The sequence below is a fragment of the Microtus pennsylvanicus genome, chromosome 5, assembly GCF_037038515.1.
Source record: "Microtus pennsylvanicus isolate mMicPen1 chromosome 5, mMicPen1.hap1, whole genome shotgun sequence".
NCBI lineage: Eukaryota > Metazoa > Chordata > Mammalia > Rodentia > Cricetidae > Microtus > Microtus pennsylvanicus.
In genome coordinates this window covers 135,221,831-135,241,869 of record NC_134583.1, presented here as the reverse complement: position 1 = coordinate 135,241,869, position 20,039 = coordinate 135,221,831, and the positions used below count along the sequence as shown (strand labels likewise).

The following is a 20,039-nucleotide window of genomic DNA, read 5'->3' as shown; positions in this document are numbered from 1 at the left end:
TAGAAACAGACTAAAGCAACACAAGAGGACTAGTCTCTGCAGCAGAGGCAAACATTATGACTGAGCCTACACGTGTGTTCATGTGTATGACAGGTGCACATGTGGAGGTCAGAGGTCAACGTGGGTGTCTTCCTCACTGGCTCTGCATATTATTTGCTTGTTTGTTTTTTGGTTTTTTTTCAAGACAGGGTTTCTCTGTTTAGCTTTGAAGCCTGTCCTGGCATTCACTCTGTAGACCAGGCTGGCCTCGAACTCACAGAGATCCTCCTGCCTCTGCCTCCCGAGTGCTGGGATTAAAGTTGTGCACCGCCATCACCCTGCTCACCTTCTTTTTAAGCAGGGCTTCTCACTAGAACTGAAGCTTGGCCCAGGTCTCCTCCCATCTTTGCCTCCCCATTCCTAGGACTGCAGGCTCACACCAGAGCACGGACCTTTTATGAGGGCTCTGGGCTTGAGGTGAGGCTCTCATACTTGAGCAGCAAGCATGTTACTGACAGAGCCACCTGCTCAGCCGGAGAAGAGACTGTTCTGTGTACTAAAGCTGTCTTGCTCTAAAATAGTGTTTGGGGTCAAATGACCCTTTCAACAGGGATCACCTAAGACCATTGGAAAACACAGATATTTACATCACTATTCATGACAGTAGTAAAATTCCACTTATGAAGTAGCAACCGAATTATTTCATGGTTGGGGTCAGCACAGCTTGAGGGGCTGTATTAAGGGAAGGTTGGGGCCGCTGCTCTGAGAGAGAATTGCAAGCCTCATCAAGGCCCTTGCTGTCTCACGTGTGCTACTTTGCGTTAGATAATCCTTCTCTTCTAGAGATTTTTAATTGACTTGAAATTTCAAGTCATTTTCTGCTAAGCGAAATGAAGGCATTAATAGCATCGCTAGGATTTCCAGCCTCTTGGTCAGCAGTTGTTGGATGAAATTCTCCTTCCCGGGTGACTGACTTCCCGGAGTCTCGATGTGCTGTGCCGTGGACTCGCTGATTTCTAGGCCTGCTACCTACTTACCATGTTGGGGTTCTCCTCCTCCTGTATTTAAAAAGCAGTTTATATTTTTATTATTTTATAAAATTATGTGTGTCTGTGCGTGAGTGGTGTGAGTACGATGCTTGCAGGGTCTGGGAGAGGGCATGAAGCTGGGGTATGAGCAGTGATGCCACCTGATGTGAAGTCTGGAAGTCACACTCCCGTCCTCCGGGACATCAGCAAAGCCTCTTAACCATGGACCACCTCTCCATCTCCCTTCCCACATTTTATTCCAAACCAGTCCCACATTCCTGGGCATCTTTGGTTAGGGCTCAGTTTCTTCCTCTTTCAGTCAATTTTTGGTCATGTTTTTCAGAAAGGCTGTGTGAGAAGTTAGTGGAATCATTTGTTCCTGCCACAGGTGTGGTTGGTCGGGAACAGGTACACGAGGACTTTGGTATGTGTGTGCATGTGTGGCCATGGTACTTTCCCACAAAGGCTTGAAAGGCTGTGTCCCGTGCCTCTGCCATCAGAGTGGCTGCCTGTCTGATGGCTGCTCACGCCGTTTTCCTGTTTCCTAATCTGCTTTGCTCTCAGGCTTTTAAGACCACCTCTCTGTCCTCTGACTTCCAAATTCCCACAGAATATGCCTAGCTGTGTGTCTGGCTCTTGTTTTGTTGTTGCTTGTTTGCTTGGTTTTGGTTTTCCTTCCTTCCTTCCTTCCTTCCTTCCTTCCTTCCTTCCTTCCTTCCTTCCTTCCTCCCTCCCTCCCTCCCTCCCTCCCTCCCTCCCTCCCTCCCTCCCTCCCTCTCTTCTTTCTTTCTTTCTTTCTTTCTTTCTTTCTTTCTTTCTTTCTTTCTTTCTTTCTTTCTTTCTTTCTTTCTTTCAGACAGGGTTTCTCTGTGTAACAGTCCTCACTGTCCTGGAACTCACTCTGTAGACCAGGTTGGCCTGGAACTCATAGAGATCCTCCTGCCTCTGCCTTCTAAGTGCTGGAATTAAAGATGAGCACCACCACTTTCTGGCTGTGTCTGATATTTTTTAATCCTAATTAACAGGAAGGTTAGTAAACACATTCCCTTGGTGGGGAGAGATTAGTTTCTCTTGTTTCTTCCTTTCTGGTATGATTTTCCTCTATAGTTGTATTGGTCTGAATATAGAGGGATTTCTAAACCAATCTTTTAAATAAATTTAAGGAAATATTCTCTAAAAGTATTTTTATTAAAGACATCATACATCAGTTACAAAACGATCTTTTAAAATCTCAAGGAAAAGTATGAAATTTCACATTGATATGAAAAAGATTTGAGAATTTTATTCAAAAGCTGATGATTTAAAGAGTAAATAGTTACTGAGATTTAAAAAAATAAGACTTCCTAAACAACTGGCTTGTTAAACTGAGTGGTGGGCAGGCTCTCTCTGTGTGATGGAAAACGTTACTTTTAGATTGCCTTTGTCTTGTTCTGTCTCCCTTGTATCAGGTTTAGATGCCTGTCAACAAAATACCTATCGCCTTCTCGGCCATTTGCACACGTCACATATGTAGGAGCCTGCTGGCAGGTTCTGGCTGCGCTGGGTCCCCTCCCTTCTGCTTGCTGGCATCTGTGGGCTGCTGCCCTGAGCTAAGCGGGCTGGCTGCTGGCAGGTTCCATCTCGTCACCGCTGCTGGGCAGGCCAGCTGTTTGTAAAGCCGAGTGCCTGCTCATCAGGGCGGCTCACCACGCTCCAGCACAGCATTTGCCCCGAGGTAGCTGCGGTCTTGGGAGCTGCCATGCTGGGGCTCTTCATTCCACATTGCACTTTTCAGTAACTGTTCGTGTCTCTGACTCAGACTATTTTATAAGCGCCACTTAATTTTTAAAAAAAAAGAAAAGAAAAAGAAAGAAACTGCCCTCCTAAGAAATGCCCTTACATAAGCTGAGATGTGGGGGTGTCCGGAGGAAGGTGGGTCGTGTTGGTTATGGGGAAGCTGAGAACTGTTTTTCTCTGACCCCATACAGGAGAAAAGAGAAGGGAAGGATGGGTTTTCTGAATCCTTTCTCCTCCAGTACCCTGAGGCTTGAGTCGTGACAAATTGACTGTTCTGAGCCTTCTCTCTGAACCTAGACAACAAGAGAAGCCTTATGTGGCCCTGGGCCATCACACTGATGGGTGAAAAGTCATTCAGAGTCCATTATGATCAAATTGTGTTACCCAGGGCACCAACCCACATGCCTGAGCCCTAACTCTCAGAGCCTCAGGAGACCACCATGCTCGGAGATGAGGGCATTTATCTAAAGAGGACTGTGAGGACATTCATCCAATGTTACCAATGTCCTTACCCTTCCCCTAAACAGGGAGGAGCAAGATCCACACAGAGGCAGAGCCACTGTCTGTGTATGTACAGGGAGGAACATCGTAAGGGGTCACAGTGCCTAGGTACCGTAAGGGGTCACAGTGTCTAGGTGGGGTCTTGGTTGTTCTGGGGTACCATAAGGGGTCACAGTGCCTAGGTGGGGTCTTGGTTAGTTGTTCTGTGGCATTGTAAAGGGTCACAGTGCTTAGGTGGGGTCTTAGTTGGCTGTTCTGGGGTACCGTAAAGGGTCACAGTGCCTAGGTGGGGTCTTAGTTGGCTGTTCTGGGGTACCGTAAGGGGTCACAGTGTCTAGGTGGGGTCTTGGTTGTTCTGGGGTACCGTAAGGAGTCACAGTGCCTAGGTGGAGTCTTGGTTAGTTGTTCTGTGGCATTGTAAAGGGTCACAGTGCTTAGGTGGGGTCTTAGTTGGTTGTTCTGGGGTACCATAAGGGGTCACAGTGCCTAGGTGGGGTCTTAGTTGGCTGTTCTGGGGTACCGTAAGGGGTCACAGTGCCTAGGTGGGGTCTTAGTTGGCTGTTCTGGGGTACCGTAAGGGGTCACAGTGTCTAGGTGGGGTCTTAGTTGGCTGTTCTATTGCTGTGATAAAACATTCTGACCAAAAGCAAATTCGGGGAGGAGAGGATTTGTACTTCTAGATCACAGTCTACCGCAGAGAGTAGTCAGGGCAGGAACCAAAGCCGAAATCATGGAGGAATGGCGCTCGCTGGCCTATGCTTAGCCAGCTTTCCTACACAGCTCAGGCTCACCTGCATAGTGATGGTGCCGCCCACATCAGTCAGCAGCAGAGTCAGTGGTTGTGCGATATTTGATCACACTGTGAACCCCTGAGACCTTGGATCAGGAGGTGGAGCCAGCAACTAGTCGCCAAGAATTAGCCATAGAGAGTAAGGAGGACCTGGGAAGACAGATAGACATACAGGAAGGAGTAGGGAGGGACTTAGAGATCCACAGGCCTTTTTGGTTTAGGATGGATGGAGAGATGCTCTCTTGCTGGGTCTCCAGCTGAAAAGGAAGATCAGTCGGTTGCTCTTCAGCTTCTCTGATCTAGCAGGTTTTCACCCAACATCTGACTGCCTAGTGTTTATTGGTAAATAGAGCCAAATTAGGTAAAAACAACAGCCAGTCTCTCACAGACATGTCCAGAGCACAGTCTGATGGAAGCAAGTCTTCAGGTGAGACCCCCCTCTTCCTCTGGGCCACTTCACTTTGTCACAAACTGGCAATAAAGCTAAGGAGGACAGTGGTCATCCCCAAGTCAAGGGAAGTTTTGGAAACAAACATGCCAATCCCTCGACCTCAGCCTCCAGCCTCCAGAACTGTAAGAGGTGGATCTCTGTAGCCTAAGCCGTCCAGCCTGCTGCATTTTATCAGAGCAGCCTAGCAAACTGTTAGAACATCCTTGGTTGATTGCCGTTGCTTTTCCAGCATCGCTCTACGGGCAAAGAAGATAAAGGAAAATGTGTTCACTGAGACCTGGACAGATGCTGGTTCCTGATTCTAAAACCTGTTTCTTTGACTTTCTTTGCCCAGTGGAGATCTAAAGGAGAGGTTTTTGTGTGCATTTGAGATGGGGCGCATGTACCACAACACGCATGTGGAACTCAGAAGGCAACATGTGGGAGCTGGTTCTCTCCTTCTACCACATCATCTTGCTGGACCTCGGGGAGAGATTTTAATCTCGCCAAGTTGTTAGCTGTGTGGCTATTAAAGTTGAATATAGAGTCATGAAATAGAAATTCAGAGGTATTTGAGAACAGCATTGTGTAAGATGTGACCTGAGACACGATAATGAGGGCCAGTTGCCTCCGACAACGCTGGTAAGAGGCTGCATTCTGGTGAGGCAAAGAACCCAGCGATCTAACAGGCTCTGAGTTCCAAGATCACAGCCCTTGAGTGCGTCAGTGCGAAGCTTCACCGGCCTCCCTCTGTTGAGTGCTGGAGCTCCCATCTCAGAGGTCACAGGCACAACTCTAATTCCAGTGCCTCAAATCCTAAGGGTCCTACCTGTGACATAAACCTCGGGTTGGTGACTCTGTATTCCTCGTTCTCTATCTGTGTCTGTTGGGATGGCTACTGCTCCCCACCTCACAGAGACCTGTCTGGATGTTGTGGGTATGCTTGAACCTGTACAACAGAGCGCCTCAGAAAGATCTCTTTTCCCATCCAGTTGACCTTGAGCAGCAATGTAGCTCCCTTGAATCTCTTACGTCCTCACCTGCTGTAGGAGTTCCTACCACCAGTAGCCTTTGGGGACGTGGCCTCTTATACTATTTATGCCAATGTAAAGCACGCATCCGGCCTCTTTTCTGGCTGCAGGATTGGTTGCTGTTCCCCATTCCAGCAGAGGACTGTGATCTGTGAGTCTACCCCTAAATAAATAACCCTCTATTATACTCAATTCTGAGCTAGTGTGGGATTTCTTTTAAGCATCCTTCTTTACTCATCTGTAGAATGGGTACAGGGGCTGGAGAGATTCCTCAGTGACTTAGAGCCTGTCCTACTCTTGCAGAGGATTGAAGTTCAGCTCCCAGCACCTGTAGGGTGACTCACAGCTTCAGGAGGCATCGATTGCCTCTGGCCTCCCCCCATGGGTGCTTGCATGCCTGTGCACACAGACATGTGTGCATACATATAATATACACATATCCAAATCTTTACAATAGGGATGGTAACGGCACCTGAAAGGTTAGTGTGAATATTAATAAGATTATATGGAGAGCACTCTCGTTAATCCCTGAGCAGTTTAAAGGCTCAACAAGTGTTTGACACAAGCAATAAGTGTGGTGATAATAGTTTTAAATCGCTGCTATTGCTAACAAGTGGGTCAGTCGCTGGAGATGCCTTCTGAAGGGATTGTTCTGTCTCCGGAGAGGAACACCTGCTTTCTTGTTACAGCCACGAAGGACTACGAGATTTAGCTCAGAGACTGACTACAGGACGAGGCCTTAGTCCTTTGACTTGCAATCTTTAAACCCTCTAGATGCCACAGGAGACACACAGAAATTCCCAGGAGGCTTTGATCTGGCTCAGGAAAGTAGGGTTGGAGGTTAAGATTCTGCGTTTTAAATGAGTTTCTAGGTGAAGGCGATTGTTACTGTGTGTCTGCTTTGTGAGCAGTGGGGCCCTCCCAAAACTTTTAGTTTTTGTCTAAAACTGGCCAAGCTCTTGCTGTTTTCCTTCCCCCCACCTCCTTGCATAGTATCTAAATACTTTAAAGGACTACTAATAGCATTTCTATGGACATCACTCTGTATCAGAAACTGCTCGCTAAATTCTTACCCCGTGTTCTAGTTTTGTCCTGTTGCTGTGAGAACACGGACTAAAAGCACCATAGGTTGGAAAGGGTTTATTTCCACTTACAATTCCAGATCACAACCTCACTGAGGGAAGTCAGGACGAAAACTCAACTAGGGACTTGAAGGCAGGCCTGCTGCTATACACACAGCAATACAGGAACAGACTCACAGCCTAGACCAGCAGAAACCCTGAAGGATGCTGAGGGATAACTAGTGTGAACTCACAGCCCAGACCAGCAGAAACCCTGAAGGATGCTGAGGGATAACTAGTGTGAACTCACAGCCTAGACCAGAAGAAACCCTGAAGGATGCTGAGGGATAACTAGTGTGAACTCACAGCCCAGACCAGCAGAAACCCTGAAGGATGCTGAGGGATAACTAGTGTGAACTCACAGCCTAGAACAACAGAAACCCTGAAGGATGCTGAGGGATAACTAGTGTGAACTCACAGCCTAGACCAGCAGAAACCCTGAAGGATGCTGAGGGATAACTAGTGTGAACTCACAGCCTAGACCAGCAGAAACCCTGAAGGATGCTGAGGGATAACTAGTGTGAACTCACAGCCTAGACCAGCAGAAACCCTGAAGGATGCTGAGGGATAACTAGTGTGAACTCACAGCCTAGACCAGCAGAAACCCTGAAGGATGCTGAGGGATAACTAGTGTGAACTCACAGCCCAGACCAGCAGAAACCCTGAAGGATGCTGAGGGATTACTAGTGTGAACTCACAGCCTAGAACAACAGAAACCCTGAAGGATGCTGAGGGATAACTAGTGTGAACTCACAGCCTAGACCAGCAGAAACCCTGAAGGATGCTGAGGGATAACTAGTGTGAACTCACAGCCTAGACCAGCAGAAACCCTGAAGGATGCTGAGGGATAACTAGTGTGAACTCACAGCCTAGACCAGAAGAAACCCTGAAGGATGCTGAGGGATAACTAGTGTGAACTCACAGCCTAGACCAGCAGAAACCCTGAAGGATGCTGAGGGATAACTAGTGTGAACTCACAGCCTAGACCAGCAGAAACCCTGAAGGATGCTGAGGGATAACTAGTGTGAACTCACAGCCTAGACCAGCAGAAACCCTGAAGGATGCTGAGGGATAACTAGTGTGAACTCACAGCCTAGACCAGCAGAAACCCTGAAGGATGCTGAGGGATAACTAGTGTGAACTCACAGCCTAGACCAGCAGAAACCCTGAAGGATGCTGAGGGATAACTAGTGTGAACTCACAGCCTAGACCAGCAGAAACCCTGAAGGATGCTGAGGGATAACTAGTGTGAACTCACAGCCTAGAACAACAGAAACCCTGAAGGATGCTGAGGGATAACTAGTGTGAACTCACAGCCTAGACCAGCAGAAACCCTGAAGGATGCTGAGGGATTACTAGTGTGAACTCACAGCCTAGACCAGCAGAAACCCTGAAGGATGCTGAGGGATACCTAGTGTGAACTCACAGCCCAGACCAGCAGAAACCCTGAAGGATGCTGAGGGATACCTAGTGTGAACTCACAGCCCAGACCAGCAGAAACCCTGAAGGATGCTGAGGGATAACTAGTGGACCACTTTATACAACTCAGGACCAATTGCCTAGGGACGGTGCCACCCCCACTGAGCTGGACCTCATGCCTCTATCAACAATCGGAACAACAGACTCTATAACACTGCCCTGGAGACCAACAGGAGAAAGCAGGTAATTGGGGATACTCTCTGAGTGGCACTGGCCTGGACCCCACTCAGGCAGGTCTGCTGCACTTGACTACAAAACAAAACTTTAAGAAGGTGGCCTGTAAAAGCCTAGGTTACCGGGTCCATGACCCTTCCACCTTCTTCTGTCCTAATTTTACAGTAAAGTCAGCTTTCATCAACCAAATACGATTTGCTATTGAATGCATTGAACTTCAGAACGCTTGCCTTTCTTGTGTTGAATCAGCAGGGCTCTCTGCCTCTAGCCTTTTCTCTAGCATTTCACAAAAGCGTGTGGTACTACCAGTAGTAACTGTCACCATGGCGTACACAGAGCCGCAAGCATGAGGGGCCCACCAGGCTATGAACCTGGTGATTTGGGAAGAGCACACACTTGGCTGGGTGTTGCTCGGAGCCTGGGGCTGTTGGAAACCCAGCCTGGATCACTCACTCTGGACCCTCTGTCTGCTCATTGACCACCATCTTCCTTTGTTCTAAAATGAACAGACTGGGCAAGGTGGGAGTAATTTGGGGCGTCTTCATGAGCCATTTCTTCAAATAAAGACCTAACTGGAGGCCCAGAAGATAAAGTACAAGAGCTGAAATGTCTCGGGCAGAGGCTGGGGTGGAGCCTAGAATCCACCATTCTTCTGTGGTTTATCTTGAACAGCCTCCCGGTGCTTATCTATCAAATAGTTGGCTTTAGTGGTAGAAAGCCTCCCTCTGGCTCCCAGCAGCCTGCAGGGGTATCATGTGACCACCGTTTGCAACAACTCTAAATATAATTTTGTCTTTGACTGCGGTGGGTCAAGGTGATTAGGGACCCTGGACACGGCCAGGAAGGCAGCGCCAGTCTTAGCTTTTTTGTAAGGCTCGATTGTAGGATTTTTTTTAAAAACTTGCTTGTTTGGAAGTCTTTGAGGGAAAACGTGTAAGCTCGTGGGAGGGAGCAGAGTGGGAGGATTCTTTGCTCTGACTTTCTGGACCCTGACTCCCTGTGTGATGCTGTGACTACTCCAGCTCCCTTTGGTGGAGGGAGGAAATGATGTTCTTGGGAGAGACAGATCTGAATGTCAACAGAGATAAGACGTCGTGAGTTTCCAAAGTCAACAGGAAAAGTCTTCTGGGTAATTAGTGGGCTTGAGAACATAGAAACGGTTCTCTCATTAGAGACTGGATTTGAAGGCTTTTACTGCCAGTGAGTTGTTAGACAGACAAGGAAATGCAGAGTATTGGTCATAAAGTCCTCCAGCATGCCCTGGGAAGGTGAACTGGTGTTGTTGGCTCAGGGGAAACATTTTTTCTCTTCTTATTAACTCTGAACACAACTTCCGAAGAGAAGGTTCTGGAAATGCTGTGAGCAACGCTGAGGTAAAGATGTGGAGAGACGGGGTGATGTGGTAGCATTTCCGCAGCAGGTATGAGTCTTCGGGTGTTTTCTTCTGTCCCCTACCTCATCAGCAAAGAAAGCCAGCCTAAAGTGCAGCTCTCTGGGCACAGAGTCACCAGCACCCCTGCATTCCCCAGGGAGGAGCTTCCACAGGAGCATTTGCTCTTGTCATGTGTCACTCATGAGGTAAATGGAAATGTAATTATGTACAAGTTATAAAAACCCACACTCTAGAAAGTCACGCTGATTTGCTCAATATTTGCCCATTTTACATGGACAAAGATAGAATCTCCTTGTATGTCAATAATTTATGTTCTTTTCCTATAACCTTCCCAGGAACAGAATAATTCGACTATTCCCACATCTTATTTATGACAAGAGACACTGAAGAGAGTGTCTCTTGTTTGTGCAGGAAACACAAAATGCTTTTATTTGTCTCTAATGGTGGGACCTAAGAGCCAGGGGAGGATGATGTTGCTGCAAGGGGCAGGTGTAGAAACCCAGAGTCTGCTGAGCCTCCCAAGAGAGACGGCGAGCACAACCTCTGACAAGTGCATCCTGCGGGTGGTTGCCTCAGCTTTACAGAAGAGGTGATCATGGTTCCTGCTTCAAAGTGTTCTAAAGAAACAGTGTGGGCTGGCCTGCTGGGTGCAGGAAGTGAAGACAGCATGGGCAAGGCTCTGGGTTCTATCCCCAACACAGGGAAGGAAGCGGGAAGATGAGGAGGAAGGGGGAGAGGATCTTTATACAAGTTCTCAGCAAATGTAATCTCAGAATAAAACTGAGACAGTTCAGCTTGCAGTTGAGGAAGCCAAGATACATAGAGACATATACAGTAGGTGCTGACATCTTAGTAACATCCAGTCTCAGAATTGGCCTCATGGCTCTGTTAGGAGATGAAGAGTAGACCCCGGGTCTACTGATGGAGCGAGACTCGTGCACCACAGACTCTTCTTAGTTTTAGGTCTTTTGAGGTGTGGGGCAAACCGCACCCTTCCAGCCCTTGAAACCTATCTGTGCACGAATTCTAATTTGTATTAATAAGAAAAACCTAGAGTCAGATATCAGGGTTAAAGCTGAGAGATCAGCAAGTCCGGTTTTATCCCATGCTTTTTCAGACCCAGGCCAGCTGGCCTTAGTGAGTTCCCAATAGAACATCCCCATTGTCTCAGTGTGTGGGTGCACCCCTCGCGGTCCTGAGTTCCTTGCTCATGCTCTCTCTCCTTCTGCTCCTGATTTGGACCTTGAGATTTCAGTCTGGAGTTCCAATGTGGGTCTCTGTCTCTGTCTCCTTTCATCACCTGATGAAGGTTAATATTCAGGAGGATGCCTATATGTTTGTCTTTGGATTCACCTTCTTATTTAGCTTCTCTAGGATCGCGAATTATAGCGGACAATGAGGACTACTGAGAACTCAAGAACAATGGCAATGGGTTTTTGATCCTACTGCACGTACTGGCTTTGGGGGAGCCTAGGCAGTTAGGATGCTCACCTTACTAGACCTGGATGGAGGTGGGGGTTCCTTGGACTTCCCACAGGTCATGGAACCCTGATTGCTCTTCGAGCTGATGAGGGAGGGGCACTTGATTGGGGGAGGGGGAGGGAAATGGGAGGCCGTGGCGGGGAGGAGGCAGAAATCTTTAATAAATAAATTAATTAATAAAAAAAAGCTGAGAGATCAGAGAAATAGTGCAGCCAGTCACTAGAGAGTTCTTCCTGCTACCAAATCAAGGGGCGATCCTGTCTCTACCAATCCTCAGACTGCATGCTCAGCTGCATCCTCAGACTGCATCCTCAGACTGCATCCTCAGACTGCATCCTCAGACTGCATGCTCAGACTGCATCCTCAGACTGCATGCTCAGACTGCATGCTCAGACTGCATCCTCAGACTGCATGCTCAGACTGCATGCTCAGACTGCATGCTCAGACTGCATCCTCAGACTGCATCCTTAGGCTGCCCTAAGCTCCTGTCTCCTCCTGTCTTCCATTCCTCTCTCCACCCAGCAATATCCTTTCCTGTCTCCACCTCCCTAGTGCTGAAATTAAAGGTGTGGTACTCCCAAGTACTGGAATTAAAGGTGTGTGCCACCACAGCCTGGTCTCTAGTGGCTTAGCTCTGCACTGTGATCTTCAGGCAAGCTTTATGTGGTAAAACACAAACACAGTATCACTACACCCGCCTCTTGAATCCTCAGAGCTGAGCTCTAGTCGAGGCTGCTCACCAGGGCTTAGGGCTGGACATCACTGAACCCAAGTTCAGAGGAAATGACACTCCAGGGCTTTTTCCCCTCTCTATCTTTCTTGAAAGGTCTAGAAGGTCCTTCTTCCTCATTAAATATGACATTTTAATAAATTTAGTTTCACAGTGCAGTCATTTTTTCTTACAAAATTCGATTTGTTTTGGGTTTCTGTCTCTCCTGCTTAGTTTGAAAGATGAAGCAAGGGACCCTGCGGCTGCTTCATTACTGAGATCGGAGATATTTCCCTCGCTCACAGCTCATCCCATTGCGAATCACATTCTGCTTGGCTTCATCTTCTATTCTGTAATTGCAAAATCACCCTAGGCTTTTAATGCGATCCTTGTCAGGTTTGCCGTTTGTAGCATGTGATCCCCAGGGTAAAATAGCATGGTCACAGGCCATACCTGTCTGCTGGAGGAACCACGAGGGTCCGTCACAGCCTTCAAATGGCAAGACCCAGCATCACCCACAGAAAAATTTTAAAATTGTGTCTTCAATTTTCGGGCAAGTCCCATAGTTCTTTGGCCTTTAAGGACTTCTCATCTTTTGAACTATAGTGTAAAGTTTCTCTTAAATCCCTTCCCATGGTTTTTAGCATAGCACCACCCACCAAACTGTGGTTAATAGTTACACAAGGCTCAGAGCTACTCTGGGCAAATAGATTTATGAAATGCTTCTTATCTTTTTCATCTCTTAGTTACATGGCTCACAAGTGCATTAATATCAAACCTGCTAAGAAGCCTGTTTAGCAATGTTCAGTCAAGCATTTCTCAAAGATAGGTGGGTGTGCCTCTGAGCACACACTGATGTGTTTACCGTGTGACAGTCACTTTCTCAGGGGCGGTGGGAGGAGCAGGGTTTAGGAAGGCTCTTTGTCCTGTCTTCAAAGGTGACCTGGTCCCGTCAGGTCAGGGACACCCAGCTGTGTCTCTGGGTTTGTAGCGCACCATGGTCATTTAACTACAAAGTGGCTGAGTGTTTTAACAGTTTGTTTGATTCTAATAAATTGCCAAGCAGATGATGTCTCTGGTCCAACAGAGATCAGATGTGGAGGATGCTAATCAGGGAGGAATTGCTGTCCTGGAAGTGACTTCTCGTACTGAATGGTCTCTGTTCTCAGTTCCCCTGCTGAGGATGGGCAGAAAAGCCATACTTTCAGCCAGAACCGTTTTAGCCCCAGAAAGTCGATGAGGCAAACAAGACTTCGTTCCTCTCCCCACTTCTGCATTCTCTGTGTGTATATGTGTATGTGCAGTGTGCATGTGTGTGTGCACATGTGTGCGTGTGTGTGTGTGTGAGCAGGTGGAGGGCAGAGGATGACCTCATGTGTCCTCCTCAGGTACCTCTTTCCATTTGGTATGAGTCAGTCTCTCCTTGGCCTGAAACCTCACCAAGTTGGCTAGCCTAGCCGGTCCAGGAGTGCCAGGGATCCTCCTGTCTCCACCCACCTTCTTGCTGTCAATGGAGCCACATGCACACTGCTACACCCAGCTTTTTACATGGTTCTGAGGGTGGAACTCAGGCCCTCAAGCGTGTGAATCAAGCACTTCACTGCCTGGGCCATCTCCCCGGCCACACCCTCTCTTGCCTTTCCACTTAAAATTATCTAGGAATGGTAATTTGAGATTTAGGAGACTAGCTTCCTTTGTATTTTAAACGAAACCCATCCAGAATAAAGAATGCAACCGCAACAGGGGTGTTCAGGAGGTAGGAACTTCGAGAGGCTGACAATAACAGAATTAGACATTAGGTCTGAAACAAGGAACTGCTGTCATGAGCACGCTGGGCCGCAGATGTAATCGGATTTCCATCAATGCAACTGGCTGTTCGGAGCCAGCTGACGCGTGGTGGCTCTGCAGGTGACAGTTTAGCAGTGAGGGATTCAGTTATGGCCCTGTGTCTGGCACCTGGGTACTTCACCACGGCAAGAGAACATTGTCAGAGGTCCTGAGTCCCAGGCAGTGGCTCTGCCCTAGGGAAGGGAGAGTGGAGGACCCACGGATGTGGCTAGCCACCAGAGCCACTGCAGAACAAACGAGTCGGCAGGAAGACGGGCAACTAGAATCTTGAAGTAATCAAACTTGTGTTTAACCAGTGTGTTTCAGTGAATCGTTTGTCCCCAGTGAGTGACCCTGGCCTTTGCTTTAGATTAACGTCTCAGAATGGGGGCCGATGCTTGAGTCCCTGTTGAAGCAGGGCAGTGTTCTTGCCTCCCACCCAGAACAAGTGTGTCGTCTCCCTCTCTCTCCTAGGCCATCCCCATATCTGATGCTGAGGGCGTTTGTCTTAAGTGTCCTCTCCCATTTAAGCTGTGCCTCCATAACTTTCCTAACATGTAAAAATCCGAGGTGTCCAGAAGTAACCAGGTAATCCAAGCCAGCCTCAGGTGTTCTTAACTAAGGAGGGAGGAATCCTGTCCACACAAAGTCGCTGTTCTCAGGTACTCCTGACGAAGGGGCGTGCCTTTCCATATAAGGCCATTGTTTTCAGCCAGCAGACACCTGCTAGGATGTGGTTCAAAGCCAGTCCCACGCCTGTGCTCTGTCAGGGAAGTTTCCAGAGCCAAGATGAGCAGCTGCTAGAAGAAGAGTCTCTACAGTTGCAGTATTTTTAAAATCCTAGTATTATAAAGAGTAATAAGAGCCCATCTGGTTATGACGATAATTCATTTAGGGAAAGGTGGAAGCGGGAATCTGGTAAAGCGGGAAGGGGGGGCGGGGTGTCGTCCTTTTCTCGCTGTCTCCTCTTTGAGCTACTGTGAATGACAGGGACCAGAATCTGGATGCTGGGTTGTGAAAAGTGGGGTGAAATCCGGGGAACATTCCTGGCATGCTTTCTGGACAGCTTCTGGGGACAACCAGCCCTCTTGTGAGGTCTGGTGATCTGAGAGGCTCTTACCAGTGGTCCTTGGGCTGTGGGGAGGCTGGGAGGAGAGCTCTCAGTGTAGGTGTAGCTTCACACAGGAAACTCCCCGTCCTTCCTGGGCCAGCAGCACGCCCACTTACACACCCCTCCCTGAGTTAACTCAGCCCACAGACTCCTGGGAAGAGAGCCAGGCCCAGCCTAGCCTCTGAAGAGTGGACTCAGTCTTTCTGAATGCCAGAGCCAGGTGAAGCAAAGCCGAAACCCAGAGGCTGGGACAGGTTAATGCCCTGGAAATGACTGCAGTCATAGACCCTCACCACGTCTCTGAAAACTGCCAAGGTTTGAGCATTGATTTGTAAATTTGGCATTTATACTGTCTAGGGGGAGACTACATCTTTAGTGAGAAGGAACAGTACAGGGCTCTTTCCATGGGTAAAGCCATCTTGTGCTTGTTTTAACACATTAACATGGTAATCCGTGTATTCCTAAAGTGTGGATATACGTAAAATGTGTAGCTCAGATGTCAACATCGGTAGATATTAATAAACGCGGGGTGTCAGGCTGGACGGGACTGTTTTATACACAGCAGCCGGGCAAGCCAATCCATTGGGTACTTTAAAGACATCCTCAGTAACCATGGCCATGTTTCTGAGAGTTTTGTTGGAGTTGGGATGGTGCCCCTGGGATATTTTCTCTGCAGGTGTGTTTTAGGAGAACCTTCCTAAAACCTTCCCTGGCAAGGCTGGCTTTGGGAGTCACCTCATCCCCCACGGCTGGCGGCCAATACCTCATCTCCCAAACTGCCTCAAAGGTAGCCTGACACGGTCATCAAAACCCACAGCCCAGGCCATCACTGCAGACTCCCAAGGACAAGAGCATGGGGCTTATTTTGGTTTCTGGAGAGCAGGGAGTGGGTGAAGCCATAGAAGCAGTGGCTTTGTCCCTCCCTCCTTTGCTTCCTACTCTGAGTCGCGCGCAGCACCTCAGGTCAGCTCAGCTTTGCCGTCCTCTCCGTCCTCCCCAGCACTTGGAGGACTCAGGAGCCTGGGTCGGCTTCAGACGTGCACACTCGTCAGGAGGCGCGCACACATGTCAGGAGCGTGACGGCATTCAGGGTTGGCACACTGTACACCATGAATAATTCATGTGGCCTCACCTGCCTGCAACTGTTTCCAGTAAAAGTCATTCTCAAAGCCCAGGCTGGCTTAACAATCCGGTAACTTAATTCTGTATTGATTATCGATCTGCCTTAGACTCTAACTGGAAGATAAACGTTGCGAACACTAGAATAGTAAGCGCCCTATGCGGGCATTACACCTGGATCTGTCTTCACTTTTCCTTCCTCTCCCCACACCCCCGCTGAAGTATAAGCTCACCTGGAGTTTACAGAAGATTCTTTGACAACCTCTGGGCCTTCCTCAAGGGTAGACTCTCAATTTTAATGCAAACACTATACACTGTCATTAGGATATAGTAACATGTTTTTCTGGTCAAAAAACTATAATTGTATGGTTTTCCAAGTGAAGGAGGCCATAGCAATAAAGTTGCAGTATCTCAAGGTCTCTATAGGTCTATATTCAAGTGATGTACGGGTAACAAATGTGTTATTTTTAAATAAATTCAAGGTCTTCTGTTGTTGTTTGCCCTGCACAAAGAATGGATTTTCATTTTGGTTTCCAGGAAAGTTAGGGTAAATTTCAGAAAAACTTACACTCTAAGCAAATAGAATAAGCTGTTCACAGAAGCATTTTTTAGAGGCTAAGCCCAGAAAGAAAATAGCTTTTCCCCCCTTTGTTTTAATTGACTCCCTTCCTGCTCTATGGCATATTTTGACGTTATCTGGAGTCTCCACTGCTGCCAGCTGGAATCTGAAGAAAGTTCTTTCTAGAACTCAATGGTTGACTTGAATCTCGGTCATAATTAGACTGGAATTTGGCAAATTATTTCAAGGCGTAAAACCAGGCACCCGTTATGTTTGGAACACAGAAGGGTTGTTGTTCTGTTTGTTTTTTAAGTGTTCGATGTGGGGAGCATTGACCGTACATTGGTTGTTGTTTTGAGTTTCTCTCACCTGTCCAGGCTTGCCTTAAATTCGCTCTGTAGCCCAGGATGGCCTTGAACTCTTGGCTGGTGTCCTGCATCAGCCTGCCGAGTGCTGGGATTATACCATGTGCTACCGTGCTTGGCTTTCGCAATATAGTTTTGATGAACTTTTTTTAGGAAGTGATACTTTGAATGGACCCGACCACGATTAAATGTCATTTCTATTCTCGTGATTGGTTCCTGGATATTTTCAAACGAACCTTATCCCTTCACTACTAGAGCAGACGGCCTTGTTTCTTCTCCTAGAATACCTCGAAAGCATTAGCTAGTTGAACGGTTGTTGAAGGAAGATTTCGAAGCAGTCGTTCGTTCCCTTCAGATATAAAGGATATGCATGAGCTGGTATTTGCATGTGATTAATAGTAATTTAGGCGTCTGAGATATCCAGCCCTCTATTTTATATTTAAATGTGAGGGCTGACTCGCAGGTCTCCGTCATTTGCATCCGTACTTTAAAGGCTGAGATGAGCCAGGATAATCAGCGGAGATCCGGAAGATCCCTGTTTAACCTGACCTCTTGCTGTGCCACTCATTTCCAGAGGGGAAGGATGCATCTGGGTGCCTTTGGGGTTTTCTGGGACAGGATGGAGATGCTGCTGACTCTTCCTGCTTTAAGAAGCACTCATAGCTCTTTCTGCAAATGCCTTTGTCCATGAAGGGGGACCAGTCAGAGCCTGACATTGCAAGGAGTGTGGACAGAAGGCGGCTAGGAGCGCAGAGCACCCAGGCCCCAGAAAAGAGCAGCAGTCAGGGCTCTGAGAGCCTCCGTGAGTCTCACCTCCCCCATGGTGATGGTCGCTTTTCCCCTAGGTTTGTGACTACACCAAGCTGCCTTGAAGACTTTAGTCTGATGGACACTATGAGCACAGCATTTCCTTTCTCTTTGGCAACGTTCAAGGGGCCCACACTGCACGCTGATGTGTGACTTGAGTAGTCTTCCAGGAGTTGTGGGACACACAGTCTTGGTTAGCGTGGTAGCAGAGCAGCAAGTACCTCCTTATTGTCTGTTTCAAAGTGGCTTAAGGGATCTGGATCTGTTTCCATATAAAATATGATGGTGGCTACATGACTACACAAGTGCACTGTATTAATCCACACAGCCACGTGACCGCACATACACTGTATTAATCCACACAGCCACGTGACCACAATACACTGGATTAATCCACGCAGCCACGTGACCGCACAGTCACTGGATTGATCCATGCAGCTACGTGACTGCACAGACACTGGATTAATCCACGCAGCTACGTGACTGCACAGATACTGGATTAATCCACGCAGCTACGTGACTGCACAGACACTGGATTAATCCACGCAGCTACGTGACTGCACAGATACTGGATTGATCCACGCAGCTACGTGACTGCACAGACACTGGATTAATCCACGCAGCTACGTGACTGCACAGACACTGGATTAATCCACGCAGCTACGTGACTGCACAGACACTGGATTAATCCACGCAGCTACGTGACTGCACAAACACTGGATTAATCCACGCAGCTCCTTCCCTGTCAAGGTTCTTGGCACCACCCATGACTTCATTGTTTTCAGCTTTCAAGTTACTCTCGCTGTGATAGTCTCTAATTGGCGGCACCAACAGGGAGTTTCTCCCCATGTGTCATCCTCCCTCAACTTGGCATCAGAACTGTTTATGAGCATTCCTTTGTGGCAATTAATTCACCAAGAGCCTCTCCACAGGTGGCAGGTGTGGTGTCATTCAGATAAGTCTCTGCCGTTTAGGATTTAAGATCTCAGAAGACCCATTAGCACTTATAGGCCAAAGATGTGTTTAGCGACCATCCAACATGAAGTTGTGATTGGGGGAAGAGTATTGAGATAGAAGTTAAGAGAACCTGTCTTGGTTCGTAGTGGGTGGCATGATCACTAGAGAAGCTGGAGGGATTTTTGGTGTTCTGGTGACCCTATCGGTTACCAGAGACAGGCATGACAGGTCCCTTTTCGCCCTGACTTCATGGTCGGTGCCTCTTGTCACCCCTGGAATCACTGAAGACTCACTTTCCCCTTGGTGATAATGACTGTTCTTTGGTGAACTTCAAAGTCTTTTTTTTTTTTCTGATATAAGTGTACAATATGGAGTTAAAGAAGGTGAGAGTGAACCTGTTGGGCACAGGGTACTGGTTAAGTACTTGGGATCTAGAGAAAAAAAATTGGGTCAAATCTCATCTTTGATACCTTTTGCCATGTGACCTTGCGTGAACCTCTTAATTTAAAATGGTTTTTTTTGGTACTGTGTGTGTGTGTTGCATGTATACATTCATATAGATAGACATGGACATGCCTGTGCATGTAAGTATGGAGGTCAGAGGTCAGAGGTCAGTCAGTACTGGCTGTCTTCATCCGTTGCTTTCTACCTTACATTTTTGGAACAGATGCTCTCACTGAACCTGGAGCTCATGGATTGGCTAGGCTGGCTGGCCAGTGAGCTCCAGGGATCCCCTGTCCCTGCCTGGCTGGCCAGTGAGCTCCAGGGATCCCCTGTCCCTGCCTGGCTGGCCACTGAGCTCCAGGGATCCCCTGTCTCCTCCCCGGCTGGCCAGTGAGCTCCAGGGATCCCCTGTCCCTGCCTGGCTGGCCACTGAGCTCCAGGGATCCCCTGTCCCTGCCTGGCTGGCCACTGAGCTCCAGGGATCCCTGTCTCCTCCCCGTCTGGCCACTGAGCTCCAGGGATCCCTGTCTCTACCTTCCAGCTCCTGTTAATGCCTGCCCAGCACCCAGGTTCTGTCTGTGTTTTAAATGTAGATAACAGGGGATTAGAACTCACCATTCATGTTGGCACAACAAACACTCTATTGACAAAGCTGTTTCTCTGGCCTCAAGTTTCTTCATTTTTCCTTTTCTGGGGGGGGGGGGGGATGTTGGTTAGGGTTTCTATTGCTGTGATAAAATGTCATGACCAAAATCAGCTCGGAGAGGAAAAGTTGGCTCAGTTTACAGATATCACTATCCAGGGAAATCAGGACAGGAGCCCAAGGCAGGAACTAATGAGGTAGAAGCTATGGAGGAAAACTCTTACAGGCTTGCTCCCCTTGGCTTGCTGGGTCTTCTTCTGTTGCTCTGAACCACCTGCCTGGCTTGGCCCTGCCCCCAAGTGAGCTGGGCCCTC

The 20,039-nt window shown here is 48.0% G+C and overlaps 1 protein-coding gene across 1 annotated transcript in view; it reads left to right on the top strand.

Annotated features, from left to right (window-relative positions):
- The window catches only part of Ablim1 (actin binding LIM protein 1), a 293,795-nt gene that overhangs the window by 71,007 nt on the left and 202,749 nt on the right, over positions 1-20,039 (top strand). The gene's annotated exons all lie outside the window — the stretch shown is intronic.